Source organism: Loxodonta africana, chromosome 19 (assembly GCF_030014295.1).
Source record: "Loxodonta africana isolate mLoxAfr1 chromosome 19, mLoxAfr1.hap2, whole genome shotgun sequence".
Classification (NCBI taxonomy): Eukaryota; Metazoa; Chordata; class Mammalia; order Proboscidea; family Elephantidae; genus Loxodonta; species Loxodonta africana.
In genome coordinates this window covers 6,410,915-6,432,649 of record NC_087360.1, presented here as the reverse complement: position 1 = coordinate 6,432,649, position 21,735 = coordinate 6,410,915, and the positions used below count along the sequence as shown (strand labels likewise).

The following is a 21,735-nucleotide window of genomic DNA, read 5'->3' as shown; positions in this document are numbered from 1 at the left end:
TCCTCACAACTGGACCAATGAGCTACATCATGATAAACGGAGAAAAGATTGAAGTTGTCAAGGATTTCATTTTACCTGGATCCACAATCAACAGCCATGGAAGCAGCAGTCAAGAAATCAAAAGACCCATTGCATTGGGCAAATCTGCTCCAAAGGACCTCTTCAAAGTGGTGAAGAGCAAAGATGTCACCCTGAAGACTAGGGTGCACCTGACCCAAGCCGTGGTATTTTCAATCGCATCATATGCATGAGAAAGCTGGACAATGAATAAGGAAGACCAAGGAAGAGTTGACGCCTTTGAATTGTGGTGTTGGCGAAGAATATTGAATATACCATGGACTGCCAAAAGAACGAACAAATCTGTCTTGGGAGAAGTGTGGCCAGAATGCTCCTTACAGGCAAGGATGGCGAGACTGTGTCTTACGTACTTTGGACATGTTGTCAGGAGGGATCAGTCCCTCGAGAAGGACATCATGCTTGGCAGAGTACAGGGTCAGCGGAAAAGAGGAAGACCCTCAACGAGGTGGATTGACACAGTGGCTGCAACAATGAGTTCAAGCATAACAACAATTGTAAGGATGGCGCAGGACCAGGCAGTGTTTCATTCTGTTGTGCACAGGGTCGCTATGAGTCAGAACCGACTGGATGGCACCTAACAACAATAGGGTCACTATGAGTCAGAATCAACTCAAGGGCAACAGGTTTGGTTTTTGTTATTGAGTGCTTACATGTCAGGCACTGAACTACGAAATTTATTAGCATTCTAAAAAAGCAGACAGTATTATCGTTACTTTACATACTAGCAAACAAACATTGAGAGGCTAAATAGCTTGTTAAAGTTACAGCTTTTTAGTGGCAGGGCTGGGACTCACCCCAGATCAGTCAGACTCCAGACACTCTCCTGACTGTATCCTACACTGCTGTCCCTGCGTGACGGGGAGAATTTAAACAGAACGTTCCCTTTGTTCACACTTCTGCTCTTTTCTTTTTACATATTTTACGTTTTTCAGGTGTACTTTTTTTACTCAGTGCAAATAGAATTCCAGTGATTATTCTTAAGAATACCGCTTGTGAAAAAAAATCTCAGAATTAGGAAAAAAAAAAAAAAAAGTTTCTAGCTGCAGAAAAGCAAACACTATTCTGGATTAAAAAGCTAGTTCTGTTGAAGTGAGAAATTTGGGGCAGTCACACAACTATCCAGCTTACTCTGTTACCCAGTGTGGCAACTCGTGTGAAGCTGTACAATTCTGTTCTACCTTATTAACAAATATTTTAAGACAGCTGGACCTTAGCGAGTGCTGCTGAATCCTGTAAAATGTCACCTTTTACTTCTAAAGTTTACTTTTCCAATCAGTTGCCTTACTTGATAATTTACTGTCCCAATAATAGAAATCAACATCTCCTTTTTGAAACTATAGAAACTTCTAAGGTTTTCTGGACAACCAGAAGAGGGGCTCTGGGGTTTCCCTCTTCCCTCTTCAGCCAGAAGGTAACAGACAATGTAGACTCTGAAAAATTCCTTCTTCAAGTGGACTTTGAAAGTCTCTGCCCTTCTATATCAACCAATGGGGCCATGACCCAGAAGGCTAAACCCAACGGGGAGCAGGGAGAAGATGGCGACTCCTTGCTGAGACAAATGCCATCGGGCCAGAGGGTCCTGGGGAGGAGCTGGCCTCCTTCTGCAGTCTGACACTAACTGGCTTAGAACACCCTCAACAGTAGGTGTTTTTTTTTCCCTCCCTCTGAGACAATCTGTGCAAGATACAGTTGGTGTTTTGGTCCAAAGGACAGATAGAATTTGTACGTATATTTTATGATTTGAAGCAACTGTAAGGAGTCAGAGTTAAAGGAAGAACACAGGGAATTGGTCCTCCCTATGTAAATGCTATGTGAGCATTTGAGCACATTAGGGCAGAGGTTCTCCTCCAGGGGTGATAGTGCACCCCACTTCCAGCAGACATCTGGCAGTGATTACAGGCATTTTGAGCTGTCACAACTAGTGAGGTGGGTGCTAATGGCATCTTGTGGGTAGATGCCAGGGATGCTGCTAACCATTCTACAATGCACAGTACAGCCACTCACAGCAATGAATTATCTGGCCTAAAATGTCAACAGTGCTGAGAGTTAGACACCCTGGGTTAGAGTCAAGCTAACTTGAGGCAGGCCTTTTTTTTTTTTTTCCTTTTGATTCGAGGTACATTCTGCTTTCCTGGGGTTCCCTGACTGCTAGTAAACCGTGGTGGCTGGAGTTCTCCAGGAGGGGCAGTCCTTTCTGTAACAGAGCCCTACTGGCCCTGGAGGAAAAGGCAACTATTATGTGAAAGACGACTTGCATGGCTGTCCTCCCCATGCCTCAAAGTCTCGGTGCGGGCAGGTGTGCACAAAGGCACTGCTTTACCTGCTTAACTGAGCAGGAAAAAAATGGGTTCTGTGTAAACTCTAATTTGCATATGAATGTGACTTACAACTTTTTTCTGCTATTTGACAGCGTGAGATTCCTGTTTTCCCCGTATGAGAGAGTGAACCCAAGAGAATTCTGGAACCCCACATACAGACTCCAGTATTATAGCTATAAAAACTGCACATTCCAAGAGAAATTAAATGGACATATTGACGTGGACCCAGGTACACAGTTTCCACAGGAGTAACCTTTGATCTAGAACAAGTTAGTGAATCTCCAGGTAATGCTGACGTTTAAAGGCCTGGACATTTCTCAAATGCAGAAGAATTCCTTTGGAGGAGATCGCTAAACTCTTACATAGATCCCACGAGGGTCTTAAAGACTCCCCAGAAATTTATGAAATCATGCCAAAACTCCTCGGCTTTTACATGTACTTAAAGAAAAGCTTTCCAGGTTGGGAGAAATGAAAGACCATAACTTAAGAAACTAGCATCTTTATAAACTCCATTTTAAAAATCTCACAAATACTACACATTATGTCAATCTATGAAGTCACTCCACTTCCTTTAGTTGAGTAATGTTTTATCACATACTTCTCTGACAGACCTTTTTTTTAATTGTGCTTCGGGTGAAAGTTTACAGCTCAAGTTAATTTCTCATAAACAAATTTACACACACATTGTTTTGTCGCATTAGATGCAAACGCACAACGTGACAGCACACTCCCCTTTCCACCCCGGGTTCCCTGTGTCCATTCAACCAGTTCCTGTCCCTTCCTGCCTTCTCATCCTGCCTCCGGACAGGAGCTGCCCATTTGGTCTCGTGCATTTGATTGAACTACGAACACACTTCTCACGTGTGTTATTTTTTGTTTTACAGCCCTGTCTAATCTTTGTCTGAAGAGTGGGCTCCAGGAATGGTTTCAGTTCTGGGATAGCGGAGTTTCTGGGGGCCATGGCTTTGAGGGTTCCTCACATCTCAGTCACACCATTAATTCTGGTCTTTTTATGTGAATTTGAGTTCTGCACCGCACTCTTTTCCCATTCTGTCCAGGACTCTGCTGTGTTCCCTGTCAGGGTGGTCAGTGGTGGTAGGTGGCCACCATCTAGTTTTTCTGATATCAGGCTGATAAGAGTCTCAGGTTTATGCGGCCCCTTTTGTCTCTTGGGCTAATATTTTCCCTCTGTCTTTGGTGTCCTTGATTCTCCTTTGCTCCAAGCGAGCTGGGACCAATTGCTGCAACTTAGATGGCTGCTCACAAGCTGTTAAGACCCCAGACGCCACCCATCAAAGCGGGAGGCAAACATTTTCTTAATAAACTTTGTTATGCTAATTGACCTAGATGTCCCTTGAAACCATGGTCCCCAGGCCTCAGCCCCAGCTACTCTGTCTCTCAAAGTGTTTGGTTGCGTTCAGGAAACTTTTTAGCTTTTGCTTTAGTCCACCTGGTGCTGACTTCCCCTGTACTGTGTGTTCTCCTCCCCTTCACTGAAGATGATCCATGTCTGACAAACTCTTTATATCAATAATTGCATTAATGTTTCATGTTAACTTTACATATTTTCTAAAATCCCTAATTCCCTGTGTACTAGTACACGGCTGAAGTAATTAGTTAATAATCTATATTTACCTCAATATTTCTGAGGAAATTAAAATTCACTGCCTGTCAGCTTTTTTTTTTAATAATTTTTATTGTGCTTTAAGTGCAAGTTCACAAATCAAGTCAGTCTGTCACACATAAGCTTATAAACACCTTACTCCATACTCCCACTTACTCTCCCCCTAATGAGTCAGCCTGCTCCCTCCTTCCAGTCTCTCCTTTCCTGACGGTTTTGCCAGTTTCTAACCCTCTCTACCCTCCCACCTCCCCTCCAGACAGGAGACGTCAACACAGTCTCAAGTGTCCACCTGATACAAGTAGCTCACTCTTCATCAGCATCTCTCTCCAACCCATTGTCCAGTCCCTTCCATGTCTGATGAGTTGTCTTCGGGAATGGTTCCTGTCCTGGGCCAACAGAAGGTTTCGGGACCATGACTGCCAGGATTCTTGTAGTCTCAGTCAGACCATTAAGTCTGGTCTTTTTATGAGAATTTGGGGTCTGCATCCCACTATTCTCCTGCTCCCTCAGGGGTTCTCTGTTGTGCTCCCTGTCAGGGCAGTCATCGGTTGTGGCCGGGCACCATCTAGTTCTTCTGGTCTCAGGATGATGTAAGTCTCTGGTTCATGTGGCCCTTTCTGTCTCTTGGGCTCATAGTTATCGTGTGACCTTGGTGATCTTCATTCTCCTTTGAGACCAATTGATGCATCTTAGATGTCTGCTTGTTAGCATTTAAGACCCCAGATGCCACATTTCAAAGTAGGATGCAGAATGTTTTCATAATAGAATTATTTTGCCAATTGACTTAGAAGTCCCCTTACGCCATAGTCCCCAAACCCCCGACCTTGCTCCGCTGACCTTTGAAGCATTCAGTTTATCCCGGAAACTGCTTTGCTTTTGGTCCAGTCCAGTTGAGCTGAACTTCCCTGTATTGAGTATTGTCCTTCCCTTCACTTAGTTCTTATCTACTATCTAATCAGTAAGTAACCCTCTCCCACCCTCCGTCCCTCCCTCCTCGTAACCACAAAAGTATGTGTTCTTCTCAGTTTATATTATTTCTCAAGATCTTATAATAGTGGTCTTAAACAATATTTGTCCTTTTGCATCTGACTAATTTCACTCAGCATAATGCCTTCCAGGTTCCTCCATGTTGTGAAATGTTTCACAGATTCGTCACTGTTCTTTATCGATGCGTAGTATTCCATTGTGTGAATATATCACAATTTATTTAACCATTCATCCGTTGATGGACACCTTGGTTGCTTCCAGCTTTTTGCTATTGTAAACAGTGCTGCAATAAACACGGGTGTGCATATATCTGTTCGTGTAAAGGCTCTTATTTCTCTAGGGTATATTCCAAGGAGTGGGATTTCTGCGTTGTATGGTAGTTCTATTCCTAACTGTTTAAGAAAACGCCAGATAGATTTCCAAAGTGGTTGTATCATTTTACATTCCCACCAGCAGTATGTAAGAGTTCCAATCTCTCTGCAGCCTCTCCAATATTTATTGTGTTTTTTGGATTAATGCCAGCCTTGTTGGAGTGAGATGGAATCTCATCGTAGTTTTAATTTGCGTTTCTCTAATGGCTAATGATCGACAGCATTTTCTCACGTCTGTTAGCTGCCTGAATATCTTCTTTAGTGAAGTGTGTGTTCATATCCTTTGCCCACTTTTTGATTGGGTTGTTTGTCTTTTTGTGGTTGAGTTTTAACAGAATCATACAGATTTTAGAGATGAGGCGCCAGTCGGAGATGTCATAGCTGAAAATTCTTTCCCAATCTGTAGGCGGTCTTTTTACTCTTTTGGTGAAGTCTTTAGATGAGCATAGGTGTTTGATTTTTAGGAGCTCCCAGTTATCTGGTTTCTCTTCGTCATTTTTGGTAATGTTTTAAGAAATTAAAATTCAAATAGAGATAAATTATCCTAGCACGAACCCCATACTAGGCATTTTTGAAATCTGTTCCTAAAGCTCAAATTAAGATGATAAAACCAACTGATGGACATCTGATATGCTTGATAAAACTCAAAAACCACAATTTTAGATCTTTTTTAAGTGATATGCTGTCAACTATGTGGGATGACTACGTAGGTATGTATGCGTGTGACAAGGTATGTAAAAGCTAGTCTATAACAAAGTGCATATAACTGAGCAGAAAGGAGCCGATCACAGGAAAGAAAACTGGTCTCTGATGTGCAATCTGTCATCAACATGAGGAAGGAAAGCCTCTCCTGACTGAACCATATATTCTGTCCAGTTGATAAACTTACTGCCCTCACTCGACTACGTAATCTTTGTTATTCTTTTTTCTCACTCATTCTGACTATCGGCAACTGTGAAAACGATGAGGGCTCCTAGCTTGGGGAAGAGCTCCCATTTCTAGTGGTTCTCGTGTTTCCTTCCGTTGGGGCTGTTTTAGAAATATTCTTCCTCTGTTAAGGATGTGGTCAAGGCCATCCATAGCTCTTCGTCCTGCTCAGGTGACCAGCTCCCCCAGCAGCTCTTCCCTGTGGTGTCCTCCTCCAGGTCAGGCCCCATGTGTAAGGGGCCTCAGGAGGGAGTCCTTCCAAGCAGAGTACCTTTGGCATCCCCAGACAGCGCCTTGGGAGCTCCAAAGGATGTACTTCCCAGCGTGCTCATGTGTCCCATGGCTCATTGCACACAATGGAAAGGGATTCAGGGACAATTCAATAAGGAGAATGCTCGGAATGCCCCAGCGTTGCTCAGCGGTACTGTATGAGCTGGCCTATGGTCAGGGTCACCTTGTTGGAAAAAACCACTAGGACGGAGAGCAGCGTATTATCCTCTTGGTGGGGGGCATTAGTAAATATGTTCTGGGTAATCTTACTCAAACGAGGAAATGGTTCTCGTGGGGATGTTGTAGTGATTTTACTCCGAGTAGAAGATGCCCACGTGACTGTCAGAAAGACTTTTGAAGTACTTTATTTCCAGGTCTAGCACATGAAATGTCTCCGTTGATAGTACAAGTCCACAATTTACAGGCCAGTCTGCAACTAAACCTCCAGAGTCCTACACAATCGTCCCTGCCCTCACTGTCTCAAGCAGAATTAGAAGAGGCTGTAGCATGTCAAAACGGAACGGTGAAAGGTAAGCTGGCAGGAGGTTGCAGAAACTGCAGACAAGCGGCCAGACGCGGTCCCTACAGATTATGCACATGGGTGTTTTAACAAACCGCCGCCTGGGGCCTCTTTCACCTTGAAGCTTAATGAGTAGGCTTATGAGACTCCTGGTTATTCCCGCAATGGCAGGACATGACTGGAGATGTGTTCTATCACTGGGAAGCACTGATCAATTCTAGCATCTCATCCATAGGGTGGAACTAGGGCCAATTTTGACAGCCGTTGACTAATCCTAGGAGATCTCACTGACTTGGTTGATGCATCTCATTCCCAGGTGCGAGAAGCCTGGACAACTAGGTTCACACTAAGGTTCCACGGCCAAAATACCACTTCGCCCTTCCTGAGAGGGGCTTGGCAGTTGTGCTGGCTACCAATACTGAAGTCAAACGCCAAGGACTCACAACTCCCGGAGGAAGAGTCTGGCCTCAAATGCTTCACCACTTCTGGGTAAACTCAGTTTTTCTCCAAGGCGCAGAGATCATCCATCTACTTCCCCCTTGAGTTTCAGACTCAGGATGACAAAATGACACAGGAAGGTCCTGGTCACATCCCCAGACAAGTGAAAGTCAATGTGACCTAGAATTAGTCAACGACCATTCAAAACTGCCCCCAGTTTCACCCTGCAACTATGGATGAGACACTAGAAAATTTCCAAAGAGAAAGCATTTAACCTAACTGCCACCAGGATGTCACTTCTAACTTTATTTGTTCCTACTTAGACTTTCACTTTGTCTTCTCTAAGAAACCTGCCTTTGCCCTCAAACTCAAGGTTTTGACCTTGGTTACCTCTGAACCGAGGCCTAAGATGACAGCCTACTATCCCTCATTCTACCAAAAACTGACCTGACCACTTTCCTGGTGGAAAATAACTCCTCACTTGAGACCTGATGCTGAGACTGAGCAGGTTTACACATCCTTTTTCCCTCCGCCGACCCTCCCACACCCTCAACCCCACGGCGACAGTTCATGTCAGCCAGCAAGTACTTCAAGGGCCAAAAGCTGCTGCTCTGCTCCCCCGGAACTTTCTGGTCTGGTCGTGGGACTAATCGAAAGATAAAGGTGATTCACTGCCAAGATAAAGATCCACCTTCTCGATAACCTACCTACCTACCGAAATAACCCGCTTTTTAAAATTCTTGCCTACGTGAGGACAATTAAAAAATAAACGACTTTTATTCATCTTATCAACATACAAGACTTAGAATGTCCCTAAACCTGAGCTGCTCTCACATGTCACAAGCCACTGAGGGAGAAATATCACCAGTGCCTCTCACCTGGGTTTCTTTGCTTAACCGCTGGAGAGCCACTTTCAATGTTGAGGTCTGAGAGGAGGCTAACCTCATACCTCATTAGTTCGTCACCCCATCAGAAAGATCCCTGGACCCCTGAATCGTGATGCTATGACAGTGATGGAGCTGAACAGCAGTTTTACCCACAGTCTGTTACACCAAAAATGGCCCTCTCAGCATATAATGCCACTCATTTCTAGATAGAACGCGGACCTGTAAGACTGTACTGTAACGACACTGGGAATTATCACTTACACACAGTTATCAGTGCATAAGCAACGCGACATAAGAAGACGGGCTTGAAAGGACGCCTCACAGATTCTCTCGCCTGCAGAGTAAACACGAAGCGCACACGATGCATTTAGGGACAGGCTGGTAAGATGGGAAGACAGCGGATAATGGATGCTGTGCAAATCTAAATTTAATACCTTCAGTGCTGCCAAAGAGGCAACAAAGAGAAACACCGGAGAAGCAGAGCACTAAATAGCTCATATTCCGTTTATTAAAGGGCTTCTTCTGCTCTATTCCTCCTCCCCCCATTGTAAGCTTCTCAGGCCTCCTCTTATTGTCTGGTTTGTCTGTTAACCGGTGAAATTTCACTACCTAGTCTTTTTTTTTTTTTTTTTTTAGTCTTGAGAACTCTGCTAGTATTAAGAATTGCAGAAATAAGGAGAAAATTTATTCCCTCTTCCCCTCCAGAAGAGCAGACACGCCTTGCATCATAAGGTTCTTTCTGATAAGGTAGTAAACTGAGGATAATCACGGAAATATCAGCCTCAGACTGCTGCCTAGTGGGGAGACTTCTGTAAAAACACACTCTTGTTTCCTGATTAACAAAGCAGTCTTTTAAGATAGCTGGACTTCAGAGCGGGGCCAGGAGCTGTAAAATGTAACCTTTAATCTCTAAACAGTCTGCTTTTCTAACTGGTTGCCTTACTTGATAATTGGTTGTTCTGATAATATTTATAGTAGCATCTGCAATCTTTTTTCTGAAGGAATAAATACTTGCAGAACTCTCTTATTTCTTGGTTGGCCAGAAGAACTTGATATTCCCCTCTCTTTTCCCTTCACGCATAAAGTATAAATAAACAATAACGTCCTTGTTCAAACAAAGTTTGAGAATCCTTGTCTTAGGTGAATTATCACACCCACATTCAGCTGGTGGGGTGTGTACAGGCACAAAAACAAACAACCGCATCTGCTAAAGAACAAGACAGGAACTATTTTAAAAAGTTTGTAAAAAACTTTAAGTACATATACATATTAATTCAGATTTTTTTTTTTTTTGACTTCTTCCTTAATTGGAGAGGTCAGATACTGGTTTAGCTCAAGTGGTCTCATTAGCACTATACTCCAGTTAAATCCTGTGTTTGTTGCTGTGTGCTGTCAAGTCAATTCCCACTCATAGAGACCCCACGGGTCAGAGTAGAACTGCCCCATAGGGTTTGCTAGGGTTTAATCTTTATGGGAGCAGATCACCAAGTCTTTTCTCTCGAGAAGCTGCACAATGGATTCGAGCCACTGAATTCTAGGTTAGCAGTTGAGAGCTTAACCACTGCACTACCAGGGCTCCTAAATCCTGTGTACAGAACGTTTATTGGGTACTCCTGTTGGTCACAGGAAACTCTGCTCTTCTCTTGGGCAGCCCACCTACCCACCTGATAAATTTACCGCCATTGTTAGGCAGTAGTCTAACCTTTGTTATACAGGACGGATCATTCTTCCCATTGTTGAGAAGCACAAAACCCCAAGGTTGCCTTAGTGCTAATAGGAAGTATCTTTTTCTTTTTCACACACAAAGTTCCAGTTAAACAAATCATCTCAGTATATACTCTAACTCTCGTTCTCTTCAGCTTTGTTTTACCTCAAGCTGCCAGCATAGATTTAAAAACAATGTAAGTATACTGAATGTCTAATGCAATTTACTGTCGGTGTCTATGACTGCACTTTTTTTTTTTTTATTGTAGTTTAGATGAAGATTAACAGAACAAACTAGCTTCTCATTAAATAGTACACATATTGTTTTATGACACTGCTTACCAACCCCACAACATGTCAACATACTCCATTCTCGACCTTGGGTTCCCTATTACCAGCTTTCCTATTCCTTCCTGCCTCCTAGTCCTTGTCCCTGGGCTGCTGTGCCCCTTTAGTCTCGTTTCATTTTATGGGCCTGTCTAATCTTTGGCTGAATGGTAAATCTTGGGTGTGAATTCATTACTGAGCAAAAAGGCTATCCGGGGTCATATTCTGGGAGTTTCTCCAGTCTCTGTCAGGTCAAAAAGTCTGGTCTTTTTTTGTGAGTTAGAATTTTGTTCTACATTTTTCTCCAGCTCTGTCCGGGACCCTCTATTGGGATCTCTGTCAGAGCAGTCAGTGGTGGTAGCTGGGTACCATCTAGTTATACTAGATTCAGTCTGGTGGAGGCTGTGGTAGCTGTGGTCCATTAGTCCTTTGGATAATCTTTCCCTTGTATCTTTAGTTTTCTTTGTTCTCCCTTGCTCCCGAAGGGGTGAGGCCAGTAGAGTATCTTAGAAAGCCGCTCACAGACTTTTAAGACCCCAGACGCTACTCACCAAAGTAGAATGTAGAACATTTTCTTTACAAACTATGTTATGCCAATTGAGCTAGATGTTCCCCGAGACCATGGTTCCCACAGCCCTCAGTCCAGAATTCCATCCCTCAGGGAGTTTGGATGTCTATGAAGCTTCCATGACCTTGCCTTGGACAAGCTGTGCTGGCTCCCCCAGTATTGTGTACTGCCTTACCCTTCACCAAAGTTACCACGTATCTATTGTATGACTGGACTTTTTTTTTATTGTACTTTAGATGAAGATTTACAGAACACGCTAGCTTTTCATTAAACAATACACATATGGTTTTATGACATTGGTTAACAACCCCACAACATGTCAACACTCGACCTTGGGTTCCTTATCACCAGCTTTCCTGTCCCCTCCTGCCTTCTCCTCCTTGCTCCTGGGCTGATATGTCCCTCTAGTCTCATTTTGTTTTACGAGCCTGTCTAATCTTTGGCTGAAGCGTGAACCTCAGGAGTGACTTCATTACTGAGCTGTAAGGGTGTCCGGGGGTCATACTCTCAGGGTTTCTCCAGTCTCTGTCAGGCCAGTAAGTCTGCTCTTTTTTTATGAGTTAGAATTTTGTTCTACACTTTTCTCCAGTTATGTCTGGGACCCTCCGTTGTGATTTCTGTCAGAGCAGTCAGTGGTGGTACCCGGGCTCTATCTAGTTTAGTTGTACTGGACTCAGTCTGGTGGAGGGTGTGGTAGTTGTGGTCCATTAGTTCTTTGGACTAATCTTTCCCTCGTGTCTTTAGTTTTCTTCATTCTCCCTTGCTCCCAAAGGGGTGAGAGCAGTGCAGTATCTTAAATGGCCGCTCACAGGGTTTTAAGACCCAAGATGCTACTCACCAAAGTACAATGTGGAACATTTTTTTTATAAACTATGTTATGCCAATTGAGCTAGATGTTCCCTGAGACCATGGTTCCCACAAGCCCTCAGCCCAGTAATTCCGTCCCTCAGGGAGTTCGGACGTGTCTATTGAGCGTCCATGACCTTGCCTTATACAAGTTGTGCTGGCTTCCCAGTATTGTGTAGTTTTACCCTTCACCAAAGTTACCACTTATCTATTGTATGACTGGACTTTTTGATGTCAAATGTGAGTCATGTTTGAGTAATGAAATAAATAGGCACTAAAGTGCAGAGCAGGCACAAGAAGCTGCCTTTAACCAGTGCCTTTTTGTAAACATTTTCAGCTAAGACAGAAAAATCCATTCACCTTCACAACTTGCTGACTCTCAAAAAGAATGACTGACATCATTCCATTTTTAAAAACAGCTTTCAAAAAAAAAAAAAACTCCCTCTGCTTGCCTTCACAGGAAAAAAAAAAAAACAAAAAACAGTAACCTTCCTTTTGATTAAATGTTTACTGTAGAAAATAAAAGCCACAGGAAGACATACAAATCATTTATAATTAAAAAGTCTTTTTAATTAAAAAGAGTCTTTTTAAACAACACATTGAATGTGAGAGTACTTTATTACCTGGAGGACCCCATACAAATGTAAAGGAGGTTTAGAATAATCTCTGATGCCAGGTTGGCCTCCACCCAAGTAAAAAGCTTCCACAGGCTCAGGTAGGTGTCTGGGGACATTGTTATGCCCACAACTGTAGCAGCCAGCAAAAGAAATAAAAAAGAATCACAGAGCTAGAAGGGAAATGCAGAAGTCCTTCAATCCATCTGTAACGGGGACTCCAATGCTGCCCTCTTGGGATCTGCTACTACATCCCACCCAGCTCCAGGTGATGCTTCCAAGTAGCCATTCCTGCCAAGTGGGAATGGCTTATAGGGAACCTCCCCCCCAGGGAAGGAGCAGCCCCTTCTTCCCACAGCTGCAGCTTCTTATCATAAGTTACCTATGATTTTATATCAGGTTGAAAACTGTCTTCCTGTAACTACCACTTGTCCTCCTCTATACTCAGGAAATATTCTAAATAAATATAATCTCTTTGCTGCATGGATGAATCTTCAAATATCTGAAGACAATGAGGACTTTGCTCAAACCTTTCTGTACATTGAAACATCAAACCTGAAGATGGGAAAATCAGTGTCATTAAGCCAGCACCTACCTTACCAGTCTAGAACTTACAATGTGACTCAAACATTTATTGTGCTCTTGGTGTGTGTATATAAAGTATATTAAAGGCACACAGTCCCTGCCCTTGGAAGGACGGTAATGCAATTTGGTAGATATAATTAATTTTAGTTAGGAAACATGTGTGCCTACTATGCATTAAGAACTATTTATGGCTTACCCATTCCCGATTAAAAAAAAAAAGGTCTATGCTTTGCCAGAAATAAGGGAAAATGCTCTATAATAGACAAATATTTCTTAAAACCATCAACACTGTTGCAAATGTATCCCACCAATCAGGTAATGATGATGTTAAAATGAATGTATCTAAGAAAGGAAGGACAAATGAGAGTTAAGAACTCAAGATGAATGACCTCCTATTTTCAGTAAAAAGAGTAATTTTTCAAAAAGTTAACAATAAAAATATCTAATTTCCAAGAATCCTGTTTGCTAAGACCGATGTATTTACATGTGTCACGATAAAAATCTGTTACACACAAATAACTGCCCTGTACTTTAAATTTTAAATATGTCTAAATTAAATATACTGAGTAATTAAAACACCATCCGGATGAATGGAAACTATTTTAAGGCTTTTCATTATGTATCAGAAGCCCAAAAGCATTCTTCCAAAAATATGTCGCATAAATGTTTAGCTCAAGGAAATATACAAATTTCAAAACATCTTTGGAGGTAAAAGTCACATAAAATGTTAGCATCCTTTCTTCTACAATTCAACGGCGAGAAAATGCAGGGGAATTCTTGATTGTGCCGAACAGAACAACAACAACAACAACAAACCATTCTGTTAAAACAATACTCTAAATTTCAATCGCAGAAGTCTTAAAACAGCGATTTTAGTTTTAACACTCGTACAGGTTTCTGGAAATGGCGTAATATATGAAGGTATTCCAGCTGGGTAGCTTGGATTTTGTGATACGACGGATTACTGCAACCTAAATTTACGTAGTTTTTTTTTTCTCTCTTAAGCCACCTCATTTTGGAATAGAGCATACTGCTAAACATCAAAGCTTGCCACTAAGCCAGACAGGTCCGCACTAAACCCCAAGTTAGACCAGCGTCGCTCCCAGCAGCAGACGGCCGCTCAGCCCCTAAGGCTGCAGGGCTCGGCTGCAGATTTGCCCGTTTACGCCTAGTTTCATGCATCACAAGCGAATCGTCGTTTGGGGTGAACGAAATCCTCCATCACAGCCTCGGTAAAGGGCTGTAAGGTGGGGTACTCACGCAGGGAAGTTAGCAGGACTAGAGACAACGCAACTTAGCGGGGAGGGTCTCTACCGTCCCCAGGGTGGTCACGAGCGACGGCCTCCTCCCCACAGCGTCCCAGACAAAGCCGGGCCAGGCCCCGGGGCACTCCCCGTGCACCTGCAATGCGGATCCGCGCCCCGCTGTCCCACCCAGGCCCGCTGGCAGGGGCAGCCCCGGCCGCCTCTCCTCCCCCGTCGGATTGGCCGGGGCGCGCCGGGAGAGGCTCCGCGCCCCGGACTGCAGCCCTGGCGGGGACGCCCCCTACCCAGAACGGGCGGCCGGCCGGGGTCGCTGCGCCTCCCCTCGGCCCCGCTTGCCATCGCTCGGTTCTCCTCCGAGTCGTCTCGGTGCCGGAGACTCCCCTCCCCACGCCAAGCGCCATGGGGTGGGCTGCAGGCGACCCCCGGCCCCCAGCACCCAGGGCTGGCCACATCATCCAAGTCCTTTCCTGTCCCCGACAGGTGCCGCCGCCCCCGCCCGCGCCCGGAGAACCTCCCGCAGGTGCCGCCAGGTGAGTGGGGCCGGACGTCGCACTCCTCGGGCCCCGCCTCACCTGCGGGCGCGGACGCCGCGGTCCTCAGGCGGCTCCCCCCCTCGGCCTGGTCGTCCCGGCCCGCGGGCGGCAGCGGGGGCCGGCGCCCATGGGCGGGGCTGCTCGGGTCCGGCCTCCCCGCCGGCCGCCGAGGGAGGTCAGTGGGCGCCGCCTGCCGAGCGCATCCCGCTCCCCCCCGAGCGCCGGCGCGGTGCACCCTGGGAGCGGGCCGCGGCGCCGAGGCCTGGCCGCGCTGACCGGCGGGCGGCTGAGGCGCCGGCGCGGCGGCGGGTCTCGGTCTGTCTGCTGGGCGGGCGGGGCGCGGATCGATACTCACTTTGCGGGGAGGGGGCGACGGCTCCCCCTCACCCCAGCTTTGGCGGGGCGGGGGAGCGGGCCGAGGGGAAGGGAGGGTCTGGCCGGTGGGACGCAGGCGCACAGCTCAGGTGCGGCCGCACTGCAGTTGCCCCGGGTAACGCGAGGGGGGAGGGAGGAGCGAGGGAGCGAGCCGGAGCGCGCGCCGGGCGGTGGGGGCTGGGGAGCGGCGGGGCCGGCCTGGGCCGGGCCCAGGGCGCGCGCGGGCGGAGAGCGGGGGCGGGGGCGGGGGCGAGCGCCGGGCGGCGCGCATGCGTGCGGCGCCGGGTCCCCCGGGGCTGGCCGGCCTCGTGCGTGCGCACGCGCGCCGTTCCCCAGAGGCGTCTGGGTGTGCGGAGCGCGCGCGCGCGGCTCGGAGGCGCACCTGTGAGGTGTCCCCAGAGGAGCGGGAGGGTGGGTGCGCGGAGCCCGCGGCCTGGGGCGCTTCAACCCGCAGTCGGAGTGAGTTCTCGGGCGGCCGGGATGCGGCCTCTTTATTTATCTCCCGGCCGGAGGCGGGGTGGGGGGCAGGGGCGCGGGCTCGCAGAGAGAATGAGTGGATTAAAGAAAGAAAAACAACCCATCACCGGGGATCGGCCTCGCGCGGCGGCGGCCTCAGGGACCGGCGGGGAAGGTCAGGGCCGCTCCTCGCGGCCGCCGGCCCCGCGCGGGCCCCGGGCAGAGACGCCGCCTCCAGGCAGGGCCTGCAGACACGGCCCCGGGCCCACGGCGCCGGGCGGCCGGGAGCGGGCGAGGGATGGGCAGCGGGCAGGGCGAGGCCGGGCGGCCCCGCGGGAGCCGGACTCCGGCCGGGCCCATTGTTGTGAGCCGCGGGAAGGGGAGCAGCCGCGCCTTGGAGCCGGTCCAGGCGGGTCCCTGGGGAGGCGGTCAGGGCCGCGCCGCGGGATCGGGGAGCCGGGGCTGCGGAGAGGCGCGCTGCATGGTGTGATGTTGTCCTCTCCCCAGCGCCTTCCATGCCAGCGGAGCCGGCCGAGCGCCCCGCGCAGGTGATGAGGAACCCCCCGCGCCCCCAGCGCAGGACGCCGCGGCCGCTGGACGCCTCCATTGTCTGACCACGACCCGGGCCGGAGTCCCCCCAGGTAAACGGCCCCTGTCCGCCCCCACACCCGGAGGCGTCCTGTCCTCCCGCAGGACGGGAGTGCGCTCTTCTCACCGTCCCTGGCTTCTGCCTCACTCCCTCTCTGCACCCCCGGACACATCCCATCTGCATTCGTCTCCCCCCATCGCTCTGCCAAACCATCACTCGTTTCCCGCAAAACTCAGCTCCTTTGTGAAACCTTTCTTGCCCAACTCCCAACAACTGCATCTTCCTCGGAGCCTGCTCTGCACAGCTCTAGGTGATTTTTCATGGGTGTCTTGTTGCAACAAAGGAGACCAGATATTTAGAAAATATTTCTAAGCTCTAGCCTTTTGCAAGGAACGCTTTTGATATTTAGACACTTAGTAGTTTTTTCACAGGATGGCAAGGTTTTTGTTTATATATTTGCTCTCTAAATTTTAGAGGAGTCCCTGCTAGCTTTCTAGAGCGGGAAAATGAGCTGCTTGTTCTACCCACAGGTCCATTTAAATTTTTAAAATGAAGTTAGAGAAGTGGCACATTTCTTTTGTAGGAATTAAAACACCACAGAGATGGCTAAAGTCTTTGCCAGCCCCTCTCTGTTTCCTCTCTCCTCTCCAAAGATAACCACTGTTCTTTTTCTAGATCTTTTAAAACAGTTTTACGTACATATTCATGTGCGCTTACTTGTATTTTACTGTTTTAGCAAGTACGAGTATACTCTTTAAATTTTAGCATTTGATGCTTTAACTCATTTTTAAGAGCTGCTGCATCGTGTTCCATAGTTTGGGTATACCATAGTTTATTTAGCCATTTCCTGATAGATGGCAGTTTAAGTTTTAATTTTGTATTTAAAACAGCTTTTTGTTGATGTTCTCTGGTGGAGTTAGATTTTAGCGAAAGGGTCACAGATCTATTCTAATTAGAGACTAGGTGATTATGAGGGAAGCTGTCTTTGCTTAAGAAATTTGCAAGTGCCTCCTCCCCCTCCCCCTGCCCCATTGTAGTTGTGACTCTACCACGTAACAAGCCTTGTGACCTTGGAGAGGACACTTAATCACTCTATGCCTCAGTTTTTTCGCTTCTAGAAACGGTTATAGTACATATTCTGTCTTTTTCAGAGTTCAATGATATGATGTGTGTGAAAGTGCCTTGTAAAATGTGAAGTGGTACATAAATATTGGTTTTATTACCCTTTGTGATCCGAAACGTGTTGTTTGCAATATAATTTATATCTTGTTTTTTGACCCGGTGTGCATATTACAGAAGGCAAGAGATAGTCAGCTTTGAATGCTTTTTAACTCAGGATTTTATTATAATTAATTTCTGTCAAGTACTGACAACATATTAAGCTTTTAGAAGAATACTGTACAAAGCATATCTTTCTTAGTGCTTTACATGCCTTAAAAATAAGGCATATAAACTAGTCGACTTTGAATAAATGTGTCAGCAAATTGAAAACTAGATAAAACTCTCATTGCAGCATTTAAATGAAACTTATGTCCTAGTGATATGAATGTGTGTGTGTATTTTCTTTGTGGCAGTGGCAGATTCAGGTTAGCTTTTTTGTCCTTCAGGTAAAATGGACTCTCGCTGAATTTGTAGGCAGTGCCAGAAAGAGTTTTAGCCATTTAAATATTGATTGAATGATGATGACTAACATTTTAAGGTTTTAGGTACAATTCAGGGCTTTGTAGGTATTTTTCTTTCAGAAATATTTGAGTGTCTCTAGGGTGGCCGACAGAATCAACAATTTCCCTGTCCTTTTGGAGTTGATAACTTGTGGGGAGAATGAAGAACAGTCACATGACTGCGTGTATAATCACAAACTGTGATATCTTGCTGTGACAGTGAAGTGAGGCCCGCTGGGAAGAGTATTAAAAGGGCACCGAATTTTAGATTTTGGAGAGGGAGCCCAGGAAAGACTTCTTTTCGAAAATAAGATTTAAGCGGAGATGGGAAGGATGAGTAGGTGTTAGGGTGGAGTGAAGCGGGGGTAATTTTCCAGGCAGAGAACAGCATGTGGGAAGGCCTTGAAGGGGGAACGCTTAGCCCATTCCAGGAATGGAAGAATGACTTGTGGCTAGTTGTTAGGGAGTGAGGGGGAAGTGGGGCTAGGCAGGGGGCCAGATCATGTAGGGTCTTGTAGGGCATGTTAGGGATGTATTTTATCCTGAGGGAAATGGGAAATCAGTACAGGGGTTGGATTTTAAGTAGGGCACTAAGATAATCAGATTTGCATTTTAAACAACCGCTCCAGCTGCTACATGCAGAATGGCGGGGGTACGGTGGGGGTGCAGAGTAGAAGTGGGGAGACTAGTTAGTAGGTCATTTCAGGTGGTCTTTTCCTTGTGGTTCAATTGAAGTCACTGTACCAGCTTAACTAAGGTCAAAACAGGTGTTTGATTAAAAATTAAATACTAGTTTCTCATTTTTTAAGAAGTAGGAATACAAAGGCTTTTTCTTTTCTTACGCAGAACTTTAAAACACATGTTAACCTAGTTGTCCACATTATACTTTGGGAGCCCTGGTGGTGCAGTGGTTAAGCAATAAGGCTGCTAACCAAAAGGTCGGCAGCTGTACTTAAAAGTATCAGAGTCAAGTTAAAACGGGGATGTTCTTTTACATAGTTTATATAACTTCAAAACAGTGATACGTGAAATACAAGTAAGGGAGGAAAGAAATGAAAAATGAAAATTAGGGAAATATTTGTAGATGGTGTTGCTGGGAAAACAAAAGAATGACAGGAATGATTAGACCAGACAAAATGATAACGTGTCCGGGCACCTATGTATAGATAATACGAATAGCTTTCTGACTACCAAAAATAACCTGACAGAAGATATAAAAAAGAAGAAATGCATGCTCTGATCACAGTGGAACAAAAGGCATAAAACACTTAGGTACAACCTTATCCAGATAAGTACATGGTACACGATGAAGACTATGAACATTTCCTGAAAGACATGAAAGCGTATCCTAAGTAGAAAGACAGGCCATATTCCTGAATGTGACCTTTGAATGCTATGACGATGTCTATTTTTGGGTGAACTTGACGATTATTAGGAGTAATTGTGGGTGGGATAATCACTACCTAATATTTACATGTGTGATAGAGCCACGTTCATTAGAACAGTGCCCTACTGGCTTAAGAGTATCTATACAGGTCACTGGAACCTATCCAGCACCCCAGAAATAAACTATGATATGTGGGAATGTAGTAAGTGATTGATCATTGTGAGTGCATCAAAACTTGTAGAGAAAACGGGAGTAAATATTTATTAAACATCTGGAAAGAGAAGTTTGCGTGCTGACATGGACAGAGCTTTGCAATCAGGTATATCCGAACTGAAGTCCTTTTTTCTTTATAGTATTAGCAGTGTACCATTGAACAGACTTCTGAGCCCTTCTGTGCTGCAGATTTTTTTTTTCTTTTTTAAGTGAGGAAAATAATACCCACTGTGCAGGTGTTGTGGCGGTAAGGATAAAGGCTCTGGCACGTAAGGGGCACTTAAATCTATTATTAGTTGCTACTATTAGAAACACTGGAGAAAATAATTGTAAGACCCAGTGTATTAGACTACGTGAAAATGTAAAACTTTTTTAAGAAGAAAAGGAAAACACAATCCCAGGATTAAAAGCCAAACCACAAAGTAGGAAAATATTTGTGACAAATGATAAGCGAAGAGTTCACATCTTCCGTATGTAAAGAACGCATACAAATCAATGAAGAAAATACTGAAAATCCATATGCAAGTGGTTATAGATAGTTCACTGGATAGAAATATAATTGGATAAACATTTGAAAAGTTGTTAAATCTCACTAATAATCAGAACGATTAGTTAATTCTATAGAAAAGTATGTTCTATTTTCAATGGCAGCGAAAATAGAAAACATTTAGGAATAAGACATAAAAAGTATATAAAAGCATTATGAAGAAAAGTGAAAACCTTTACCTAAAGGATTTAAAAGCCAACCTAAACAATGGGCAGGCATAACATGTTCCTGGGTGGGAAGACATCATTGTAAGGACAGAGTGCTTTCCAAATTTAACTTTAATTTCAGTGTATTCCGATTGAAATGCCAGTGGTAATTTTTTGGACACTCGACAGATTGCTTCTAAAATTCATCTGGAAAAGTAAATGTGCTAGAATGGTCCAGAAATTTTTCAAATGGAAAAATAGTGTGAGAGGATTTGGTGCACCAGGTATTAAGATGTACTGTAATGCTACAGTAATATAAACGGTGAGCTTAAGAGAGAAATTGATAAACGGAACAAAAATAGAATCCAGTAACAGACTTTTCGTTTGGGAATTTAGCATATGATAAAGTTGATATTTTGAAACAGTTGCGAAATGATTTTTCAATAAATTATATAGGAATAAATGTCTCTTCATTTGGGAAGGAAGACCCTACTTCACCATATTCAAGATAACTTCTAGATGGATTAAAGAGCTAACAACAACAACAACAACAGAAAACACGTGCACACAGACCCCAACTATAAAGGTATTAGAAGACAATAAAAGGGCATACTACATAGGGGAGTATATGGAAAATACCTGCTTTGGATAGGCCATTTAGGTAAGCCCGACACCCGAAATCATAAAGGATAAAATTGACGGTTATCAAAATTGATATTTCTGTGTGACAAAAGACATTACAAAGTGACAGACTGGGAGAAAAAATTTATGCAGCATGCATAAACAGAAAGGCTGACTAGAATTCACACGATTAAAAAATGAATCAAGGGTTTGAATAGTTCTTAAAGAAATGAAAGTGTCAAAGCAATGGAGAGGTTCAACCTCACTGTGATTAGGGAAATGGAAGTTAAAACAACTAGATTTTGGTTCGAGGGGGAAGGTTATCAAGCAAAAAAATTTTTTTTAATTCAAGGATATAAGAAAAATCCAGTACATTGTTGGCAACATAGAGTTGATTTAACCTGTTGAGGTAGCAATTTATCAGAAGCTATCAAAAAAACAAAAAATGCACCAGACTTACTGGCCTGACAGAGAGTGGAGAAACCCCGAAAGTATGGCCCCTGGACGCCCTTTTAGCACAGTAATAAAGTCATTCCCGAGGTTCACTCTTTAGCCAAAGATTAGACAGGCCCATAAAACAAAATGAGACTAGAGGGGCACACCAGCCCAGGGGCAAGGACGAGAAGGCAGGAGGGGACAGGAAAGCTGGTAATAGGGAACCCAAGGTCGAGAAGGCAGAGTGTTGACATGTTGTGAGGTTGGTAACCAGTGTCATAAAACAATATGTGTGCTAACTTTAATGAGAATCTAGTTTGTTCTGTAAACCTTCATCTAAAGTACAATTAAAAAAAAAAAAGCACCTATGCCTTGGCCTAGGTGTGATGTTCTCACAGGTGTACAGAAGTTAGTATGAATGAGGTCTGTTGCAGTATCATATA

At 44.9% G+C, this 21,735-nt stretch overlaps 2 protein-coding genes across 5 annotated transcripts in view; one reads left to right on the top strand and one right to left on the bottom strand.

The window, feature by feature from the left end:
* Window positions 1-15,293, bottom strand: part of CCDC92 (coiled-coil domain containing 92) — a 43,510-nt gene extending 28,217 nt beyond the window's left edge. Inside the window, exon 1 of one of the 2 annotated variants that reach the window (XM_064272097.1) lies at window positions 15,218-15,293. The gene's annotated coding sequence lies outside the window, so the exon portion shown is untranslated. Of the gene's footprint in view, window positions 1-14,901; window positions 15,020-15,217 lie in introns of those variants that run through there. The other variant, XM_064272096.1, reaches the window with a different exon arrangement.
* Window positions 15,294-15,617: 324 nt separating this feature from the next.
* The window catches only part of ZNF664 (zinc finger protein 664), a 36,557-nt gene continuing 30,439 nt past the window's right edge, over window positions 15,618-21,735 (top strand). For 2 of the 3 annotated variants that reach the window (XM_064272092.1, XM_064272094.1), the window contains exons 1-2: window positions 15,618-15,696; window positions 16,201-16,334. The gene's annotated coding sequence lies outside the window, so the exon portion shown is untranslated. Of the gene's footprint in view, window positions 15,697-16,200; window positions 20,823-21,735 lie in introns of all 3 variants that reach the window. The other variant, XM_064272095.1, reaches the window with a different exon arrangement.